Below are 20,328 nucleotides of genomic sequence, written 5' to 3'. Positions count from 1 at the left end.
CTGTGATTCTAAATTGAAATAGAGAGCCTTCTTTCCTTCCTAGACTACAGTGTGTCACATTGTTTAAATGTGCTTTAATGTTTTATGTTCATATGTTGAAGCAATGTCTCTTACTCATTAATACAAATAGGAGTTTTGAGATTGACCTGTATTGGACAAGAGCAGGTTTGAAGTATTTTTTATCTGGAATAATAAAAAGAATTAATGCAGACCCATTTCTCTGGTCAAAAAAGATGAAAGAAAAAATTATGGATCTGTTGAGATGTTCCAGTACACTGTCTGTATTTCAGATTTCTGTTTGCTAGTTAAAATGTTTCCACTGCTCTTAATTTTCTATCATTCCTTCTTTTGGGACCACTTTGTCAGGACATGTTAAAGAAGTTATGCTTATTTATTGACCTTATTATTCAGCCTACTAAGCAAATTCTGAATGTGCCAAAAAATTTCAGACAGGTTCATTTAGATATTGTTCCTGCGTCAACATTTTTCAGTGGATTAAAATCTCACATACATTGTGCTTTAATTTTTGAAACCTATTTGACTTAATGTAGAATCCAAACTGAAAGTTCCGCACCTCCCTCCAAAAATTATTTAATCTAATGATTGATCTTAATGTCAAATAGCTGGAGTGAAAAATCACCATTGCACATAGTTTATATCATATTACAATCAACTCCTTTAGAAATGTCACTAGGGAGAAATAAGGAAAAATCTTGGAAATAAAACAATTCAGAAACCTTACATGTTACATTCATAATGATTGCCATAGCCTAGGGCATAGCACTGGTGAAAAGATAACTCTGTATTTAGCTCGAAATATGGTAAAATGCAAAAGAACTATCAGTTTGTTAAAAATCAATTAAGCAGAAGATAGTAAACATGGAGGCCCCGATCATGCATGTTACATTGCACAAGTGGACACCCGCTGTAACCTTTTGTAATTTCTATGTTGAAATGTTCCCCATTAATATTAAATTGTTAAAGATAAGCATGCAATAAAACCCGATTTAGTTTTCCGGGTCAAGCCTCTAGGTCAAAATTTAGTTAGTAGAGGACCACTAGGCAACCCTTTGAATGATAAAAGCAGCAAAGAATCCTGTGGCACCTTATAGACTAACAGACGTTTTGGAGCATGAGCTTTCGTGGGTGAATACCCACTTCGTCGGATGTGAGTATTCACCCACAAAAGCTCATGCTCCAAAACGTCTGTTAGTCTGTAAGGTGCCACAGGATTCTTTGCTGCTTTTACAGATCCAGACTAACACGGCTACCCCTCTGATACTTTGAATGATGCAACTAAACTTTATTTTAAAAGAAAATGATTAGTTAAGCAAACAGGAATGCAACTACCACTTATACTATTTCATCTTTGAGTGTATCAGAGGATGAGCAGTCCACTGACAAAAGACTGAAGTACAGTCTTATAATCATGAACCTAAACGTACCCTTCAGATGTTAATTGGAGTTCTCCCCCAATTTAGCAAGGCTACTTTTTATAGTCCATTTGTAATACTAATTAATATTAAACTGTCTGATGGCATAATTATATTACCACCACCTCCTTAGTGGTTCTTTACATTACACATTATTTAAATTAACATGTGCTTCAATGTCCTTTCCTATTATCAATAAAGAGAGAATTTTAATAAAACATTCACGATTCCTTAAAAACACTCAGAAACCATGCTCAAACCAGTTATAACCAAAACATAATGGTAGCATAACCCTAGGTGAGGGGTCGGCAATTTTCAGAAGTTGTGTGCCGAGTCTTCATTTACTCACTCTAATTTAAGGTTTCACATGCCAGTAATACATTTTAATGTTTTTAGAAGGTCTCTTTCTATAAGTCTAATATATAACTAAACTATTGTTGTATGTAAAGTAAATAAGGATTTTAAAATGTTTAAGAAGCTTCATTTAAAATTAAATTAAAATGCAGAGCCCCCCAGACCATTGGCCAGGACCCGGGCAGCGTGCCGCCTTCGGCACCTGTGCCATAGGTTGCCTATCTCTGCCCTAGGTCATGCCCTTGCTAACTCTTACATTCCCATAACACTCTGTCTCCAACTTATCTCTAACTTTCTCACACTAGCTATTTCAATTTCCCATACTCCTCTATACTTAAGCTAACCTAGCTCCAAAACCTAAATTCTACTTGTGATGGGCTAAATCACAGAAACCCCCTTGGGAGCTGCCACCTGATGTGCCAAGACTACCTCTGCTCCTGTTTTCCCTGCCAGCTCAGGTCTCCAGCACCCTGTCTTGCTGAGCCAGACACGCCCATCTGCTCCAACACAGACCCAGGGTCTGAATTACTTGCCCTAAAGCTGCAGACTTGACTGAAAGCGGCTTACAGAAGTGTTCTTGTCTTTAACACTCAGATGCTCAACTTCCAATGGGGCCTAAACCCAAATAAATCCGTTTTACTCAGTATAAAGCGTATGCAGGGTAAACTCATAAATTGTTCATCCTCTATAACACTGATAGAGAGATATGGACAGTTGTTTGCTCCCCCAGGTATTAATACATACTCTGAGTTAATTAATAAGTAAAACGTGATTTTATTAAATACAGAAAGTAGGATTTAAGTGGTTCCAAGTAGTAACAGACAGAACAAAGTAAGTCATCAAGCAAATAAAATAACATGTGCAAATCTATGTCTATCAAACTGAATACAGATAAGATCCTCACCAGTTCCAGAATGCTCCCTTTTACAGACTAATCTCCTTTTAGCCTGGGTCCAGCAATCACTCACACCGCTTTGTTCCAGTTTCTTCTAAGTATCCAGAGAGTGGGGGCAGGGGGAGATGCTCCCTCTTTAACCAGCTGAAGATCAAATGGAGGGGTCTTCCAGGGGTTTAAATAGACTCTCTTGTGGGTGGAGACCCCCCTCCTCACTCCTATGCAAAGTCCAGCTCCAAGATGGAGTTCTGGAGTCACCTGGGCAAGTCACATGTCCATGCATGACTCACAGTTTTTACAGGCGGAAGTCATTGCCCACATGGTATCTTGTATGTCTCCAGGAAGACTTCTTATGTGGATTGGAGCATTCCAAGATGCATTGTTCCTTAAGTGCTTCCTGACTGGGCACTTAACTTTGTGAATTCCTTTCTCCAGGAATTGACCAAATGCTCTACTAAGGTTATTTAGAAATCAAGCTGTACATGGCCAATATTCATAACTTTGAGTACAAACATGATACATGCATACAAATAGGATTAATACATTCAGTAGATCATAACCTTTACATAGATATGTTACATGGCATATGTAGCACAAAACATATTTCAGTTATGTCATATATATTCATAAGTATATTTCCATAAAGCCTAATGGGGGGCGCTGTAACACTACTAATTTCTTAACCTAAACCACCCTATAAGCTACCCAGAGCCCAACTGCACAGAATAACTTGCAAGATTAGGGCGCAATTCCAGGCTTGGATTTTAACACATAGAAAAGAAGGACATTTGGTTTTATACAGTGATTTGCATACATATGAAAACCTCAATGTTCTTTACAACTTGAATACTTCCAGGGTTACAACTCCATAGAAAAAAAACCAGCAGAAATTAAGTGCTCAGCAATAGTTAACATATAGCCTGGGATAGCTGAAGAACCTTCTTTTATTAAGAATGTGAATTTTAGCCAGACCTACTCTTTTTAAAAGATATTAAACTTCTCCTTAAGCAGGTTGTGGGGTACCACTGGCTTATTTATTTTTTTCCTGACGATCTGCCCAAACTTCTGAGAAAGCTTTCTGTTTTTAATGCTATGAACATTGTTAGGAATGAAAGATGATAATGGCATACATCAGCTTCAGCCCCCCTGAAGCTACACCTTTGTGTAGTGTTCCAGCTAAGGTCATGTGAACTCCAGACACTGGAGCCACCATGTTCATGCAATCCTAAGCCTGGTCTACACTAGGCGTTTAAATCGGTTTTAGGAGCGTAAAACCGATTTAACGCCACAACCGTCCACACTAGGAGGCACCTTATATCGATTTTAATGGCTCTTTAAACCGGTTTCTGTACTCCTCCCTAACGAGAGGAGTAACGCTAGTATCGGTATTAACATATCGGATTAGGGTTAGTGTGGACGCTGATCGACGGCATTGGCCTCCGGGAGCTATCCCACAGTGCACCAGTGACCGCTCTGGACATCATTCTGAACTCGGATGCACTGGCCAGGTAGACAGGAAAAGCCCCGCGAACTTTTGAAATTCATTTCCTGCTTCCCCAGCGTGGAGATCTCATCTCATCAGCACAGGTGACCACGCACAGCTCATCAGCGTTAACAATGCAGTCTGCTGAGAATCGTAAAAGAGCCCCAGCATGGACTACACGGGAGGTACTGGATCTGATCGCTATCTGGGGAGAGGATTCAGTACTAACAGAACTGCGTTCCAAAAGACGAAATGAAAAAGTATTTGAAAGAATTTCTAAGGCTATGACGGATAAAGGCCACAGCAGGGACTCAGTGCAGTGCAGAGTGAAAGTTAAGGAGCTCAGACAAGGCTACCAGAAAACCAAAGAAGCAAACGGAAGGTCAGGGGCAGGTCGAAAAACATGCCGCTTCTATGCTGAGCTGCATGCAATTTTAGGGGGCTGCGCCACAAGTACCCCACCCCTGTTCGTGGATTCCGAGGTGGGGGTTGTAATCTCTGCCATGGCTGAGGATTATGCAGACGGGGAAGAGGAAGATGAAGAAGAGGAGGAAGACCTAGCAGAGAGCACACAGCACTCCGTGAGCCCCAGCAGCCAGGAGCTTTTTATCACCCTGACGGAATTACCGTCCTCCCAGCCCTCACAAGCCACTATCCCAGACAATGACGCCATGGAAGGGACCTCTGGTGAGTGTACCTTTGCAAATATCAAACATTTTTTTTTAAGCAAGCCTTTTTTAATGATTGATTTGCCCTGAGGTCTTGGGATGCATTCGCAGACAGTATAGTTACTTAGAAAAGTTTGTTAACATGTCCAGGGATTGAGAGGAAATCCTCCAGGGACATCTCGATGAAGTGCTCCTGTAGGTACTCCAGAAGCCTTTGCAGAAGGTTTCTGGGCAAGGCAGCCTTGTTCCGCCCACCATGGTAGGACACTTTACCACGCCATGCATGTAGCAAGTAATCAGGTATCATTGCGTGGCAAAGCATAGCAGCGTATGGTCCCGGTGACTGCTGGCATTCAAGAAGCATCCGTTCTTTATCTTGTTCTGTTATCCTCAGCAAAGTGATATCGTTCAGGATAACCTGGTTAAAAATCAGGAATTTAAGTAAGGGGGGGGTGGCCATTTTTCTACTGGGTTCGTGGACTGCATCAGCTTAAAAAAAAACTTTCCTGCACGTAGCGAAGCGGGGGGAGGGGAGGAGTGAAATGCCGATGATCTTTTCTGTGTTTGGTCACCGGCGATCTTCCCCAAGGCACCAGACACGCAGTGGGGGGGGGGGAAGGTTGTTGATTAGCAGGGAGCTAGCGTGGTATTAGCCATGCGTTGTTGGGGGGGAAGGGTTAAATCACTACAGAAGCCGAAAGACAGTGGCTTACCATGGCCGCATGCAAGCTGAATTATGATGCCTGGACCTGCGTCTGTGAGATCTGTAACTCCAGAGCTGCAGGCACTCACTATTAAGATGAAAAAATGCGACCTTGTAGGGAAATCACATGTGCTAGGTGGTGAATACTGCTGTTCACTGTGAAATAGTATAACCATTGTTCTGTAAAATGTATCTTTCTAAATATTTATCTCCCTCATGCAGCTGCAAATTTATCAACCATCCCTCCTCCATCCCAAAGGCTAGCACAGATAAGGCGGAGGAAAAAGAAGACGCGAGATGAGATGTTCTCGGATATTATGGAAGTTACACGCAATGAAAGAGCTCATCTGAATGAGTGGAAGGACGTGGTTTCAAATTACAGGAAAGAGGCCAGTGAACGTGAGGACAGGAGGGACAACCGAGATGAGAGGTGGCGGCAGGAAGATCAGCGGTGGCGGGATGCAACTCTGGGGCTGCTGCGTGATCAAACTGACATGCTCCGGCGTCTTGTGGAGCTTCAGGAACGGCAGCAGGATCACAGAGTGCCGCTGCAGCCCCTGTATAACCACCCTCAACCATGTTCCATATCCTCCTCACCCAGACGTGTAAGAACGCGTGGGGGGAGGCTCCGTGCACCCGCCCACTCCACCCCCGTGGACAGCCCAACCAGAAGGATGTCGTTACTGTGAATTTTTTGTAATGGCCTTCTCCATCCCTCCTATCCTCCTCCCAAACCACACCCTTACTTCTCTCCCTCTTTTTATAATGAATCAATAAAGAATTCATGCTTTTTAAATGAGAGTGACTTTATTTGCATAAGTAAGCTGTACTCAAAGGGGGAGGGTGAGTTGCTAACAGGGAATGAGTCAGTCAAGGCGGGGTGGGTGTTCATCAACAAACACAACAGTCACACTGTACCCTGGCCATTGATGAAGCTCGTTTTCAAAGCTTCTCTGATGCGCACCGCTTCCTGGTGTGCTCTTCTAATCTCCCTGGTGTCTGGCTGCGCGTAATCAGTGGCCAGGTGATTTGCCTCAGCCTTCCACCCCGCCATAAAGGTCTCCCCCTTACTCTCACAGAGGTTGTGGAGAATACAGCAAGCAGTAATAACATAGGGGACATTGGTTTGGCTGAGGTCTGAGCGAGTCAGTAATGTCCGCCAGCGCGCCTTTAAACGGCCAAATGCACATTCCACCACCATTCTGCACTTGCTCAGCCTGTAATTGAACAGATCCTGACCACTGTCCAGGCTGCCTGTGTATGGCTTCATGAGCCATGGCATCAAGGGGTAGGCTGGGTCCCCCAGGATAACGACAGGCATTTCAACATCCCCAACTGTTATTTTCTGGTCTGGGAAGTAATCCCCTTGCTGCAGCCGTTTAAACAGAGTAGTACTTCTGAAGACGCGAGCGTCATGAACCCTCCCTGGCCATCCCACGTGGATGTTTGTGAAACGTCCCTTGTGATCTACCAGTGCTTGCAGCACCATTGAAAAGTACCCCTTCCGGTTTACGTACTGGGTGCCCTGGCACTGCGGTGCCAAGATAGGGATATGGGTTCCATCTATCGCCCCCCCACAGTTAGGGAATCCCAGTGCAGCAAAGCCATCCACTATGGCCTGCACGTTTCCCAGAGTCACAACCTTTCGTAACAGCAGCTTAGTGATTGCTTTGGCTACTTGCATCACAGCAGCCCCCACAGTAGATTTTCCAACTCCAAATTGATTCCCGACTGACCGGTAGCTGTCTGGCGTTGCAAGCTTCCACAGGGCTATCGCCACTCGCTTCTCTACTGTGAGGGCTGCTCTCATCTTGGTATTATGGCGTTTCAGGGCAGGGGCAAGCAAGTCACAAAGTTCCATGGAAGTGCCCTTACGCATGCGAAAGTTTCGCAGCCACTGGGAATCGTCCCACACCTGCAACACAATGCGGTCCCACCAGTCAGTGCTTGTTTCCCGGGCCCAAAATCAGCATTCAATGGATAGAATCTGCCCCATTACCATCAGGATCTCCAAAGCGCAGGGGCCCGCGGTTTGAGAGAATTCTGTGTCCATGTCCTCATCACTGTCATTGCCGCGCTGCCGTATCCGCCTCCTCCTCGCCTCGGATTGAAGGTCCTGGTTCAGCATATACTGCAGGAGAGTGCGCGAGGTGTTTAAAACATCCACGATTGCGGTATGGAGCTGAGCAGGGTCCATGCTTGCTGTGTTATGGCGTCTGCACAGTTCACCAAGCAAAAAAAGGCGCGAAACGGTTGTCTGCTGCTCAGGGAGGGAGGGGTGAGGCTGTACCCAGAACCACACGCGACAATGATTTTTGCCCCATCAGGCACTGGGATCTCAACCCGGAAATGCCAAGGGGCGGGGGAGGCTGCGGGAACTATGGGATAGCTACGGGATAGCTACCCACAGTGCAACGCTCCAGAAATCGACGCTAGCCTCGGACCATGGACGCACACTACCGATTTAATGTGTTTAGTGTGGCCGCGCGCACTCGATTTTATAAAATCTGTTTTACAAAACCGGTTTATGCAAATTCGGAATAGTCCCGTAGTGTAGACGTACCCTAAATGGAAATCAGACATGGAGAAATTGAATTGTGTTCCACTAGCACAAATTCTGCCTGTAAAGGGAACCATTGCAAGGATTGAGAGGATCTTCCATCTGAACACACCCATGTTACAATTCTTTCTCACCCACCCCCCACCACCCCGAAAGGCATCTCAGCCTCTCCCAGAAGTTGATTCCTCCCACATCTCGCTATTGAGAAGTGACCCAGTTTGAACCCTGCCCCTGGAAATTCTTCCTTCTGTCTCCTGGCTGCAGGGCCATTAGCTAGCTACTACATAGTGTTGGTTTATTCACCCTTAAAGCTCCCCACCCCTCTGGATTTTTCCCTGCGTCTGTGGGGAGAGACTACAAGAGGAAGTGTTTTAATAAAGAACTTATTACTGAAATTCTGGACTCTGGACCTGCATCTGTTAGACTGCAGTTTCTGGCAAGATCATTCAGGCAACTGAGCAGCTACTGAATACTGTCCTTAACTGTAAAAGTCCCTGGAAGCTATAGCATAAATGCTAATTTTCAGCTAACAGACCATCCTAAGCTCCTGTAAAACTGTGAAGCTATAAATCATTTCTCTATGTGCTGTTATAAAAAGTGGTAATATATAATTAGCATTACAGTTATAGAATTATTATGCTCCATAAATTATAGAGCAGGCCCTCCGACACACATCGCTGCAAGGCTCCCGGGTCTTCTAAAGAAACAGATGTCTCAGGGGAGATTAGAAAGTTTTTCCAAACACAAGATTTTGGGTGGTTTTATTGTGTGCAGCCAAACTTGTTTTATCTTCTGAGACATCATCCACTGTAGAATGCACAAGTGGAGATATGATTAAGGGGTGGGTCGATGCACTGAAGTTTAAATTATGAGTGCAAAGTTCAGAGAGCCTGAACCTGGCTTGCATCTTGACAGGAGGATGTTTGTATTGACACAAGACCACAGAAGCCTGGACACTGGCAAGAGCTAATCCCTAGAGTATGAGTATTAGAAAAAACGAGTTGCACAGGTTACTGGGGTGGCTGCAGGCCAGACCTCTGCTTTTCTTCATGATCCAATAATAGAACCCCCAGAGTGCAGCCTCTTCTTGCTCATCTACTTCTGCTTGATCAGCCCTGTGAGGCAGAGACAGAAGTGATGGGACTTGCCCACAGTCAGTGCCACAGCTAAGAAGAGAACCTCTGGTCCCCTGATCTGTACATATGTCATATTCTATCTACTGGTCACTCTGATTCTTCTAAGGCAAAGTGTTTCCGTGATTTGCCCAAAAGGAGTCAGCATCAAAGCCAGAATTAGAACTCTGTTTCCCCGTCCTGTGGGTAGGCAGGCCTCTTCTAGTAAAGTTTACTTATGCTTTATAAATTCACTAAATACCTGACAAGGGTATACAATGAGCAACCACTTCTGATGTACGCAGACACACTGACACACATAGACACAGTTTTAGAAGCTAGATTTCCAGCAAAGTCAAACATGAGGGCCTGGGGATACCTGCTACCAAAGGGACTTTGCACTCTTCTGCAAAAATTGACTAAAAGGGATGAGTCATTAGAAAGGAATGGGGTTCACCTGAATAAATCCATAGATCTAATATAAAATCTGCCACTCAGCAGTGAGCCCCTAACTGCAACTTTAAAGTAGCAGTGAGTATTTCAGAAATAGATCACTTCTTACCCCCATCCTCTCATCACGGTATCTGGGGAAAAAATAGAAATCCAATATTCCTTTTCATTTTTTGCCTTCACATTGTTAGGCAGCTGCTGAAATTCATTCTCTAATAATAGACAGAGTCACCGATGTGTTCTGTATTTTCCTACAGCAGCAACATAAAGGCAGACAACATCTGCCACATCCTCAGCACATTCATAATTCTCCTTTTCCTGTCACAAAAGGTAACTTCTCCATATGTTGTCACTATCAAGAAAAAAGGAGGCTGAACAAAATATATTTCAATAATCTCTTACTCGAGTTCAGAAGAAATCAGGGTAAAATATAGAAGGAATGTTGCAGAGGATTATGGATTTACTTCTATCAGAAGGCTCTGTCTCACAGTCTGGAATCAGTTTACCATATAACTTTATACTATAATCACTCAGAGCTATGCACTTATTTTAACGAGTAGTGAAGCAACTCGTAGAGTTGCTTAAAAGCTCAGGTAAAATGTCAGCCCATAAATTATAGTGATAGTAGCTTGACTGTGCAGTTATAGGTCTTAAAGAGCTTTCTTCGCAATTTGCTAATTATTATAATTACATTATTTTGATAATTTTATATTACCCCTTTTTATAAGAGTACAAATAATTTTTAATTGAAGTTTTACAAGAGTTTAGGCAAAAAAAAAAAAACCATTCAGCACTCGCACAGTAGCTTCCAGGGAGCGTTACTATTTAGGACAGTACTCAATTGTTCATTTGCTTGACTGATCAGACCAGAAATTGCAGTCTTGCAGAAAGATACACAGTCTTCCAAACAAAACAAATGAAGTGAAGATAAAAAAAAAAAATGAATAGGAGTTCTTCAACAGCCCCTTTTCTAAAAGAATGCATTTCTCCTTGCCATTCTTTGGTATTCTTCTGGATACCAAAGGTGGCTGCCTCACATGAACTATCCTAATCTTCCATCCAATTTAGTGCTATTTCTCCCCTCACAGCAGGGATGAAAGTAACTTAAAGGACCTACCCGTACGCCGGAGTCTTGAGCAGGGGGCGGGGCCTTAACTGGAAGGGGCAGGGCCTCAACCAGAAAAGGCATGGCTTTAAATCCCAGGGCTCTTTAAATCACTGACGGAGCCCCAGGGGCTCCCGGCTGCCACCTCTACCCTGGGGCTTGGGGCTCTGGCGGAGATTTAAGGGTCCTGGGGCTCCACTGCAGTAGCGGCACCTGAAGCCCCTGGCCCTTTAAATCAGCACTAGAGCCCCGCCACCACTACCCTAGGGCTTTGGCAGTGGGGCTCGGGTGGTGATTTAAAGGTCCCAGGCTGCCACTACTGCCCCGGGCCCTTTAAATCGCCGCTGGAGCCCCCGGCCACCACCGCTACCCTGGGAGCTCTGGCAGTGGGGCTCCAGGGCGATTTAAAGGGCCCGTGGCTCCCCGCAGCAGCCAGAGCCCCAGGGTCTTTAAATCACTGCCCAAGCCCCACCATCAGAGCCCGCAGGGTAGCAGCGGCAGCCGGGGCTCTGGCGGCGATTTAAAGGGCCCAGGGCTCCCGGCCGCTGCGGAGCCCGGGACCTTTAAATCGCTGCCCAAGCTCCTGGGCTCCTGGATGCCTCCACTGCCCGGGGGCTCCAACAGCAGGGCTCTGGCGGCAATTTAAAGGGCCTAGGCCTCTGGCCACTGCCAGGAGCCCTGGGCCCTTTAAATCGCCGGCCTGGGGAAGCCAGTACATCGTACCAGACTGTACTAGCTTACTTTCACCTCTGCTTCACAGTAAGTCCCTTGTTACGGTGTAAGGGGTGGATGCTTCCCCATCAAATTATGAGTCTGACCATTGCCCACCCTGACACTGAAGTTTCCACTCTTTCCTCTGTTCTCCTAGGTAGGTCCCAACCTCAGAGAGAGTTGTATGTGTAGTCCCAGGTAGGAAAGTAGATGGATTTCAGGGTCACCGATCTGCCATATATCAATGATTACGGTGAGTTCAGCACAACTTCTCTGAGGAGATTACTTTAAACAGACCCTATCAGCATGCTTATGCATGGCATTGACACTTGTACTGAGACTTTCTATTTAGCCCTTATCAGCATTACCAGGATCCCAAATAGAATACACCGAGCATTACTAATGCTAGCACTTTAGCACTTGGTGGTGTTGAACAGCTACCCCCACTAGTAGTGACTGATCAAAGCAGCAACCCAAACTTTCCCCAGTAAACAAGTCTAGATAAATTGCACACACACGCCTGACACTCTAAGGCAGACGCTTGTTCTTGTTCTTTACCTTTAAGGCACTCACAAGTTTGCCAAATTAATTTAAGATCAGTAGGCTCCTAGTATAACATTTAGCATCTAGAACAAAAATAAACCATATAGTTGTATGTGTACAGGGCAAACAATAACATAATTACCTAATGCCTTCCTAATGAAACCACACCAAAAAGAAGTTGTGGAACTAACACAACATTTGCCACCACCACATTGTTCACTGCCGATATGTTTTATCACTTTCCTGTACCCTTCGGATGTCTTATCTATTTAGCAATTTGCGGCATCGACTGTCTACTACCCCCTAGCACAATGGGGCCCCAATCTTGGCTAGTGTCATTACCATAAAAAATATAAATAATAGTACTAATTGCTCAGTTCAGGCAACAAACACTTCAGTGCCAGGGATCTTTCCGGTACAACTGAATTTACATAGAGCCTTTCATTCAGTGTATTCTCCAAAAGGTAATTAAGCCTCATGAGACCCACTGTGGAAGCAGATACCTATTATTATACCCCTTTTACAAAGTGGGTAAACACAGAGGGCTTTTATAGGCCATACCCACAGAAAGGGTCGGTTCAGAGGGACACTAACAGCAAAAGTTCCTGGAATCATTCTTCCTTTGCTGAGGTGAAGCAGGGGGAATTCTCCCAGGATCCTTGGAGGAAACATGCTCAGGAACTCCTCCTCCTTTTTGGAGCTGCAGTATGTACTCCCTTCTGGTCTTCAAAACAGAATAGGGTCCAGGACTCTCTCTTGCTGGAGGTGTCTAGAGTTGTAGGATGCACCACAATTTCCCTAATAAGTGTGAGAATCTAGATGTGCAAGGTGGTGGCAAAGCAAAAAGGCTCACTGTGCCCTATGACCCCTCTTGTGCACCCACAATCTGGTCCAGAGAGGTTGAAAGACTTACCTGTGTCATATACTGGGTTAATTTCAGAGATCTCAGGAGTCCTGATTCCCCCTCCCCTAAACTATAGTGATAACGGTACTAGGCACTGCATATTGAATGCTTCCAATGAATTTTTTTTCCCCTATTGGACTGCATGGATCTGAAGAAATTGAGAATCATGCAAGATGTTTCTTCTCCCACCCAATTCCCATCTACCATTTCCCTGTCAACCAAGTCTATTATTTTTCACTATGACAGTGTGACTCTCTACTTACTTCTGTTGTTCCCATTCATTAGAGAAAGAAAAACAAAGAAGAAAATTAATGGTCTGATTTTTCAACTCAGTTCAAAAGGGCCTAAGCCTACATTTCTCACTCAGATATATATAGTCCCATTCATGCATCACATCAGTAAGGGCTTGTAGAAAACTGACTCACTGGCTGGCACGGTCTCTGGTAGCTGGATGCAGCACTGAGACACCTTCCATCTGGGAGCTATTCAGGCCCTGTGAAGTCTGGTGTTTCTAATGACTCCACCCTCAAGATAGGTCACATTCAGTCCCACCATTTCTTGACTAACCCAATCCTCCAAAACAGTAATTCAATTACCTTACACCAGGTCTTTGGCCTAACTTTGTGCTCAGTGGTCTTTACACCCCTTATCTCCAGGTCCCTTTTATGCCACCCTCCTCAGTGGCGGGTAGGGAAACCCAGGCTTTCACTCTAGTCTCAGTTCTAATCCAGGGATCCTGTAGCACGCACCTAAAATCTGCTTCTTCAACCTCCTTCTTGCCTATCTGGACTTACTTCTTACCCTGGGCTGTCTCTAGGCCCTTTTCCTGCCTGAGGCTCACTCCTTCACAGGTGCTTTACTCTTCCCCAGGCTTTGCAGAGTCTTTTCCTGATCTTGTACTGAACAACACATGTTAGAGGGCTTTCCCTTCACCCTCCTACTTCCCTGGTTCTTGTCACGCAGACAGCAAGCAGCAAAAGACCATAAGTCCGAAGTGCAGACAATGCAATGTTGATTGGGATTAATTTCCAACAAGTATGATTCCAATTTCCCACCCACTTCCTGTTTGACCCCAGTTTATATACTAATATTCTCAGCTATACCTTAACCAATCATTTTACTGAAATTTAACTAATCGGTCCTAAAATATTGTAACATTATTCTCTGACCAATTATATCCCACTTCCCTAATTAACTTACACCTAGCAAAACTTATACAGCAGACAGAAACAATTAGAGAACCAGACAGATTAACAATAGAAAAATGGGGGCCATAAGGATACAACAATACAGAAATGAGGGTTTCACAACCACAACCACTGATAAGTGATTTCTTGCCAGACAGGATGCTATCAAACTAAGTTTTCTTTAACCATCTTAAGATCTGTTTCTTTATCTGGTGGTAATGAGCACTATCAGGACAGGATCATCTTCCTAACAGCCCAATACCACCTTATTTCAACGTTTTCATTATAAAATAAAAATTGAGATACTTAATTTTCATTCTTTTAGTTTAAGAAAACAATGGGGGGGAAATTGATTTATGTTTGGGGAAAACATGGCTAAGTAAAACAAATGCAGAAGGCTGTGCCAGAATTTTATTTAACAAAAAGCCAAAAGACAGCAAGCTTTGATTGAAGACACAATCATGCATCAATAAAATAATTGACCTGCAACATGAGATTTAAAAATCCAGTTCTCTTTTGTGGCAGAACTCTGACCTTGCTCCTGTGGGTCCTGCGCTTCTAGGCAGTTTATGCTAGCCTCAGTGGCTCACTGTGACCCTCCACGTAGCCCTTCTCTCTCTCTAGGGCCAGGGTTACAGTCCACTGAGCCCTTTTCATCATAGGCCAGCAAGGAGGTTGGTGAGAGAACTCCCACAGTCTCTGTTTAGCCTCCTGTCCTGACAGGGACCTGACTTCCCCTCCCAGGAGATGTTCCTGTAGTGGTGGGTTGAGGGGAACCCGGGCCCAGCCTCTACTCCGGGTTCCAGCCCAGGGACCCTAATGGCAGCAGCTGTTGGCAGCCGACCTTTCACTGCCAGAGTTGCGTCCTCCTCCCGGCCGCCGGGGGCGCTGCGGGAACCATGTGGGCTGCATCCTGGCCCTGTTGCTGCTGCTGCTCCTTGGACCTCTGGCCCTGGGGCTCCTGCTGCTGCCTGGTGAGTCCCCGGCTGCCTCCTGCTGTTCGGGCTGCTCCCAGCCGCTCCCCCTGTGTGAGTACCTGCCCCTCTGCCGCCAGCCAGCCCCTGCCCGCAGCCACCCCGTCTTCACTCCCTGCCCACAGCCGCCCGCAGCCACCCCCTCCCACAGCCCCCCCACCACAGCCCCTGCCCCTCTGCCCGCAGCCAGCCCCTGCCCGCAGCCAGCCCCCATCCCACCCCCTGCCCGCAGCCACCCCCTGTCTTCACCCCCTGCTCACAGCCGCCCGCAGCCACCCCCTCCCACAGCCCTCCCACCGCAGCCCCTTCCCCCTGCCCGAAGCCAGCCCGTGTCACACTCCCTGCCTCCAGCTAGCCCTGCCCCACGCCCCTGTCTGCAGCCAGCCCTTTGTCCACTGGTGCCCGGCAGTTCTCAGGGCAGTAACCCTGCACACCTGCTTCAATGGGGGGGAGGAGCAGGGAGCAGCTGGGACCCACATGTGCACACCCTAGGGTGACCAGACAGCAAGTGTGAGGGGTAATAGGAGCCTATATAAGAAAAAGACCCAAAAATTGAGACTGTCCTTATAAAATTGGGACATCTGGTCACCCTAGCACACCCCAAGGGAGTGGCGGGGACCCACACATGTGAAAAGGAGCTCATTTCTAGTTCAGCCCCATCTTTTTAAAAAAGAACTTTAGGTAGGGTTAACATACATCCATATTTTCCTGGACATGTCAGGCTTTTCAGTTCTTAAATCGCTGTCCTCCCGGGAAAATACGGACGTATGGTAACCCTATTGATACAAAAAATACATACTGTGGCACATCCCTTAAATCAGAACTTTTTATAGGGAACCAGTTGTTAAGATTTTAGCAGCTCATCACTGCCCTTACCTTAGGGCTCCTTTAACGATGGTTTGAGGGTGTCTTCATTAACCAGCCCTTCAGCTGCACTTCCTCTCTCCTGGCTCTCCTCTGCCTGACTGGCGTGAGCCCTTTTTATAGTATCAGCAGGGCCTTAATTAGAGTCAGGTGGTCACATTAGCTTAATGGCCTCACCTGACTCTTTGCAGGTTAATTAGAGTCAGGTGTTCTCATTAGCCTGGAGCAGCCCCTGCTCTGGTCAGTCAGGGAACAGAAAACTGTTAATCCAATGGCCAGTGTATCTGCCTTCTGCTATACCCAACTGGCCTGGGTCTATCACACTTTGTTGCTCATTAATACCAAGTACAAACAAGAGAGAGACACTGAGCACTCTTGTATTTACATTTTGTCAAAAGCATTTTGGAGTTAAAAGTTGATTTTGTGCTAAAGATGGGAGAACACGTTTGTAGAAGGAACTCGAGCCCAAGATTTCACCCAAAACTTGAAACAAATGTGAACGGAATTTGTGTGAGGTTCAGAAGAGCTGGGTTAAAGTCTCCATTTGTATATTACTAGTGCACCTTTTCGCTAGAGATGGCTCTGAGCAGTGGTGAACTGGAGCCGGTTCGCACCAGTTTGCACAAACTGATTGTTAAATTTTGAAGCAGTTTTAGAACCGGTTGTTAACCCGCTTCCCTGTGAGGGGGCGCTGCGGCTTTGAGGGGCTCCGGCTGGGAAGTGATGTAATTCCTCCTCCCGCCACTGGGGGCGCTGTGCTGTGGGAGCCATGTGGGCCGCCACCTGGCCCTGGGCACGGACCCTGTTGCTGCTGCTGCTCCCCTGACCCCTGGCCCTGGGGCTCCCGCTGCTGCCTGGTGGGTCCCTGGCTGCTCTGCTGGGCCTGGGCTGCGTCCTGCTGCTCGGGCTGCTCCGAGACGCTCTCCCCGTGAGTACCCGCCACCCTGCTCGCAGCCAGCCCCTGCCTCCAGCCAGCCCCGCACTCACTGCCCTGCCTGCACCAGCCCCGCACCCCCTGCCCTGCCCGCAGCCAGCCCCTGCCTGCACCAGCCCCGCACCCCCTGCCCTGCCCACACCAGCCCCGCACCTCCTGCCCTGCCTGCAGCCAGGCCCTGCTGCACCCCCTGCCCTGTGTCCAGCCAACCCCTGCTGCACTGCCCTCCCCAAAACTAGCCAGTCCCACACTCCTCTGTCTCCAGCCCTTCCAACCCCTGCTGCACCCCCATGTGTCCCTGCCTGAAGCCAGCCAGCCCCACACCCCCCTGTCTCCAGCCAGGGCCGCACCCCCCTGCCCTGCCAGCAGCCAGTCCCTACCTCCTGTCAGCCCCTGCCCTGCCTCCAGCCAGCCCCACAACCCCCATCTCCAGCCAACCCCACACCATCCTGTCTCCAGCCAACCCTGCACCCCCTTGCCTCCAGCCAGCCCCACACCCCCTACCCTGCCTCCAGTCAGCTCCTACCTCCAGTCAGCCCCTGCCCTCCCTCCAGCCAGCCCTGCACCCTCCTGTCTCCAGCCAACCCCGCACCCCCTTGCCTCCAGCCAACCCCACACTCTCCTGTCTCCAGCCAACCCCGCACCCCCTTGCCTCCAGCCAACCCCGCACCCTCCTGTCTCCAGCCAGCTCCGCACCCCCTGCCCTGCCCGCAGCCAGCTCCACACCCCCTGCTTCCAGCTAGCCCTGCCCCACGCTCTTGTCTGCAGCCAGCCCCATGTCCACTGGTGACCTGCAGTTCCCAGGGCAGTAACCCTGCACACCTGCTTCAATGAGGGGGGCAGGGAGCAGCTGGGACCCACACATGTGCAAACCCACCCCCAGGGAGTGGTGAGGACCCACACATGTGAAACGGAGCTCATTTCTAGTTCAGGCCCATCTTTTTAAAAAAGAACTTTAGGTGGGGTTAACATACATCCATATTTTCCTGGACATATCAGGCTTTTTGGTTCTTAAATTGCCATCCGGGAGGAATTTTTAAATTTTAAATATATATCCTGGGAAAATACGGATGTATGGTAACCTTATTGGTACAAAAAAATACATACTGTGGCACATCCCTTAAATCAGAACTTTTTATAGGGAACCAGTTGTTAAGATTTTGGCAGCTCATCACTGGGTCTGAGTCAATATCCTAGATTCAAATAACTCCTCAACTTTCAGAAAGTGCAAATCTTGATCCAGACAGAGGTGCTGGCTGCTAGCTCTTTACTAAATTAAAACGCTAGATCCAAACACCCTGAACTTCTGGAAGTTTTAGATCTGGATCTGAACTTGCAGTTTGGACCCATCTCAATATAACTGTCACCTCCAGGCAGAAGCAAGAAGTACCAAAACAGCACACAAAAGTCTGTTTTAATGAGATTTCCAGACAAATTATCCACATCAAAGACATTTGTCTAATTCCTATGAAGTCAGTGAGAATAGGAATAACTGACCACCACAAAAATCACTAATAACATTTGCATAATTAAATTAAAAAAAATACATCCAGAAAAAGAGTTAAAGGAGCTCATAGTATTCCAAAAGATGAAGGAATATATCTGAGCTACTTTAGAACTAGAGGGAAACAGACAAAAGCCAACTGCATTGATGTGATTTTTTTAATACTAGTAACTTGTGAAGAATTTGACGATTCCTCTCCAAATTTTGCATCATCTTTCTCCGTTATCTTATAGTACATCTGGCAATGTTCAGGCCAATTCAGTTTTCCAACTCAAATTTATAAGAGCATAAGAGCGGTCATACTGGGTCAGACCCATGGTCCATCTAGCCCAGTATCCTTTCTTTCAAAAGTGGCCAATACCAGGTGCTTCAGAGGGAATGAACAGAACAGGTAATCACCGGGTTGCCCATTTCCAGCTTCTGACAAACAGAGGCTAGGGACACTTCAGAGCATGGTTTTGCATCCTTGTCCATCCTGGCTAATAGCCATTGATGGACCTATCCTCCATGAATTTATCTAGTGCTCCTTTGAACCCTCTTATAGTCTTGGCCTTCACAACATCCTCTGGCAAAGAGTTCCACAGGTTGACGAAATATTTCCTTTTGTTTGTTTTAAACCTGCTCCTTATTAATTTTATTTAGTGATCCCTAGTTCTTATGTTATGAGGAGTAAATAACACTTTTGTATTTACTTTCTCCACACCAGTCAGGATTTTAGAGACCTCTATCATATCCCCCCTTAGTCATCTGTTTTTTAAGATGAACAGTCCCAGTCTTTTAAATCTCTCCTCATATGGATGATGTTACATACCCCAATCATTTTTTTTGCCCTTTCTGAACCTTTTCCAATTCCCATATATCTTTTTTGAGATGGGGTGACCACATCTGTACACAGTATTCAAGATGTGGGACTACCATGGATTTATATAGAGGCAATATGATATTTTCTGTCTTATTATCTATCCTTTTCCTAATGATTCACAACATTGTTAGCTTTTTTGATTGCCACTGCATATTGCGGGATGTTTTCAGAGAACTATCCACAATGACTCCAAGATCTCTTTCTTGAGTGGTTACAGCTAATGTAGACCCCATACTTTTATATGTATAGTTGGGATTACGTTTTCCAATGTGCATTACTTTGCATTTATCAACACTGAATTTCATTTGCCATTTTGTTGCCCAGTCACCCAGTTTTGTGAGATCCCTTTGTAACTCTTTACTGTCTGTTTTGGACTTAACTATCTTGAGTAGCTTTGTATCATCTGTGAATTTTACCATTTGCACTTTGGAAGGTACATTTGTCCTTGATGTCATAAGGTCAAGTTGTTTATTGTTACCCACTCCTCAACTTCTTCCTTGTTGCTGCCTTTATTGGGGCATCCCCAGATGGTGGTATGACTGGTGAAGTCACACATGACTGGACATGGTTTTTCTGGAAGAGGAAAGTCAGTTGTTCAAACAAACTGTCGACACTACACTATAGTATACATGACACTATAGCAGAAACTACTGCTATTTTGATCCAGTTCAACCCTGGTAAGTTCCATTGTAGCATGTTTGACAGAAATGTTTTTCACCAGCTTTATGTCATGTACAAGTATCATGCTGCCATAGATGTTGCTTTCAGTGTCTGCAGCAAAATACATGACAGGGATGTTTGTGTGTGTGTGTGTGTGTGAGAGAGAGAGAGAGAGAGAGAGAGAGAGAGAGAGAGAGAGAGAGAGAGAGAGAGAGAGAACAGAACCAAACACATCTGCTTTCATGCCAGATATGTCAGGCTTCTGTGCAGAAAATCCCTCCATACTGAAACCGATCATTGAATGCCATCTTTATCTGAAGCCCTGAAAGGAACTGTTTATGTCAACATCTATGTCTCTGCCTTGTATTTTAGTCTCAGTGCATATGGTCAGATTTGGTCTCTCCCAAGGTTAGCTGCAATGG

The sequence above is a fragment of the Mauremys mutica genome, chromosome 1, assembly GCF_020497125.1.
Source record: "Mauremys mutica isolate MM-2020 ecotype Southern chromosome 1, ASM2049712v1, whole genome shotgun sequence".
Lineage (NCBI taxonomy): Eukaryota > Metazoa > Chordata > Testudines > Geoemydidae > Mauremys > Mauremys mutica.
This window is presented reverse-complemented; position numbering follows the sequence as displayed.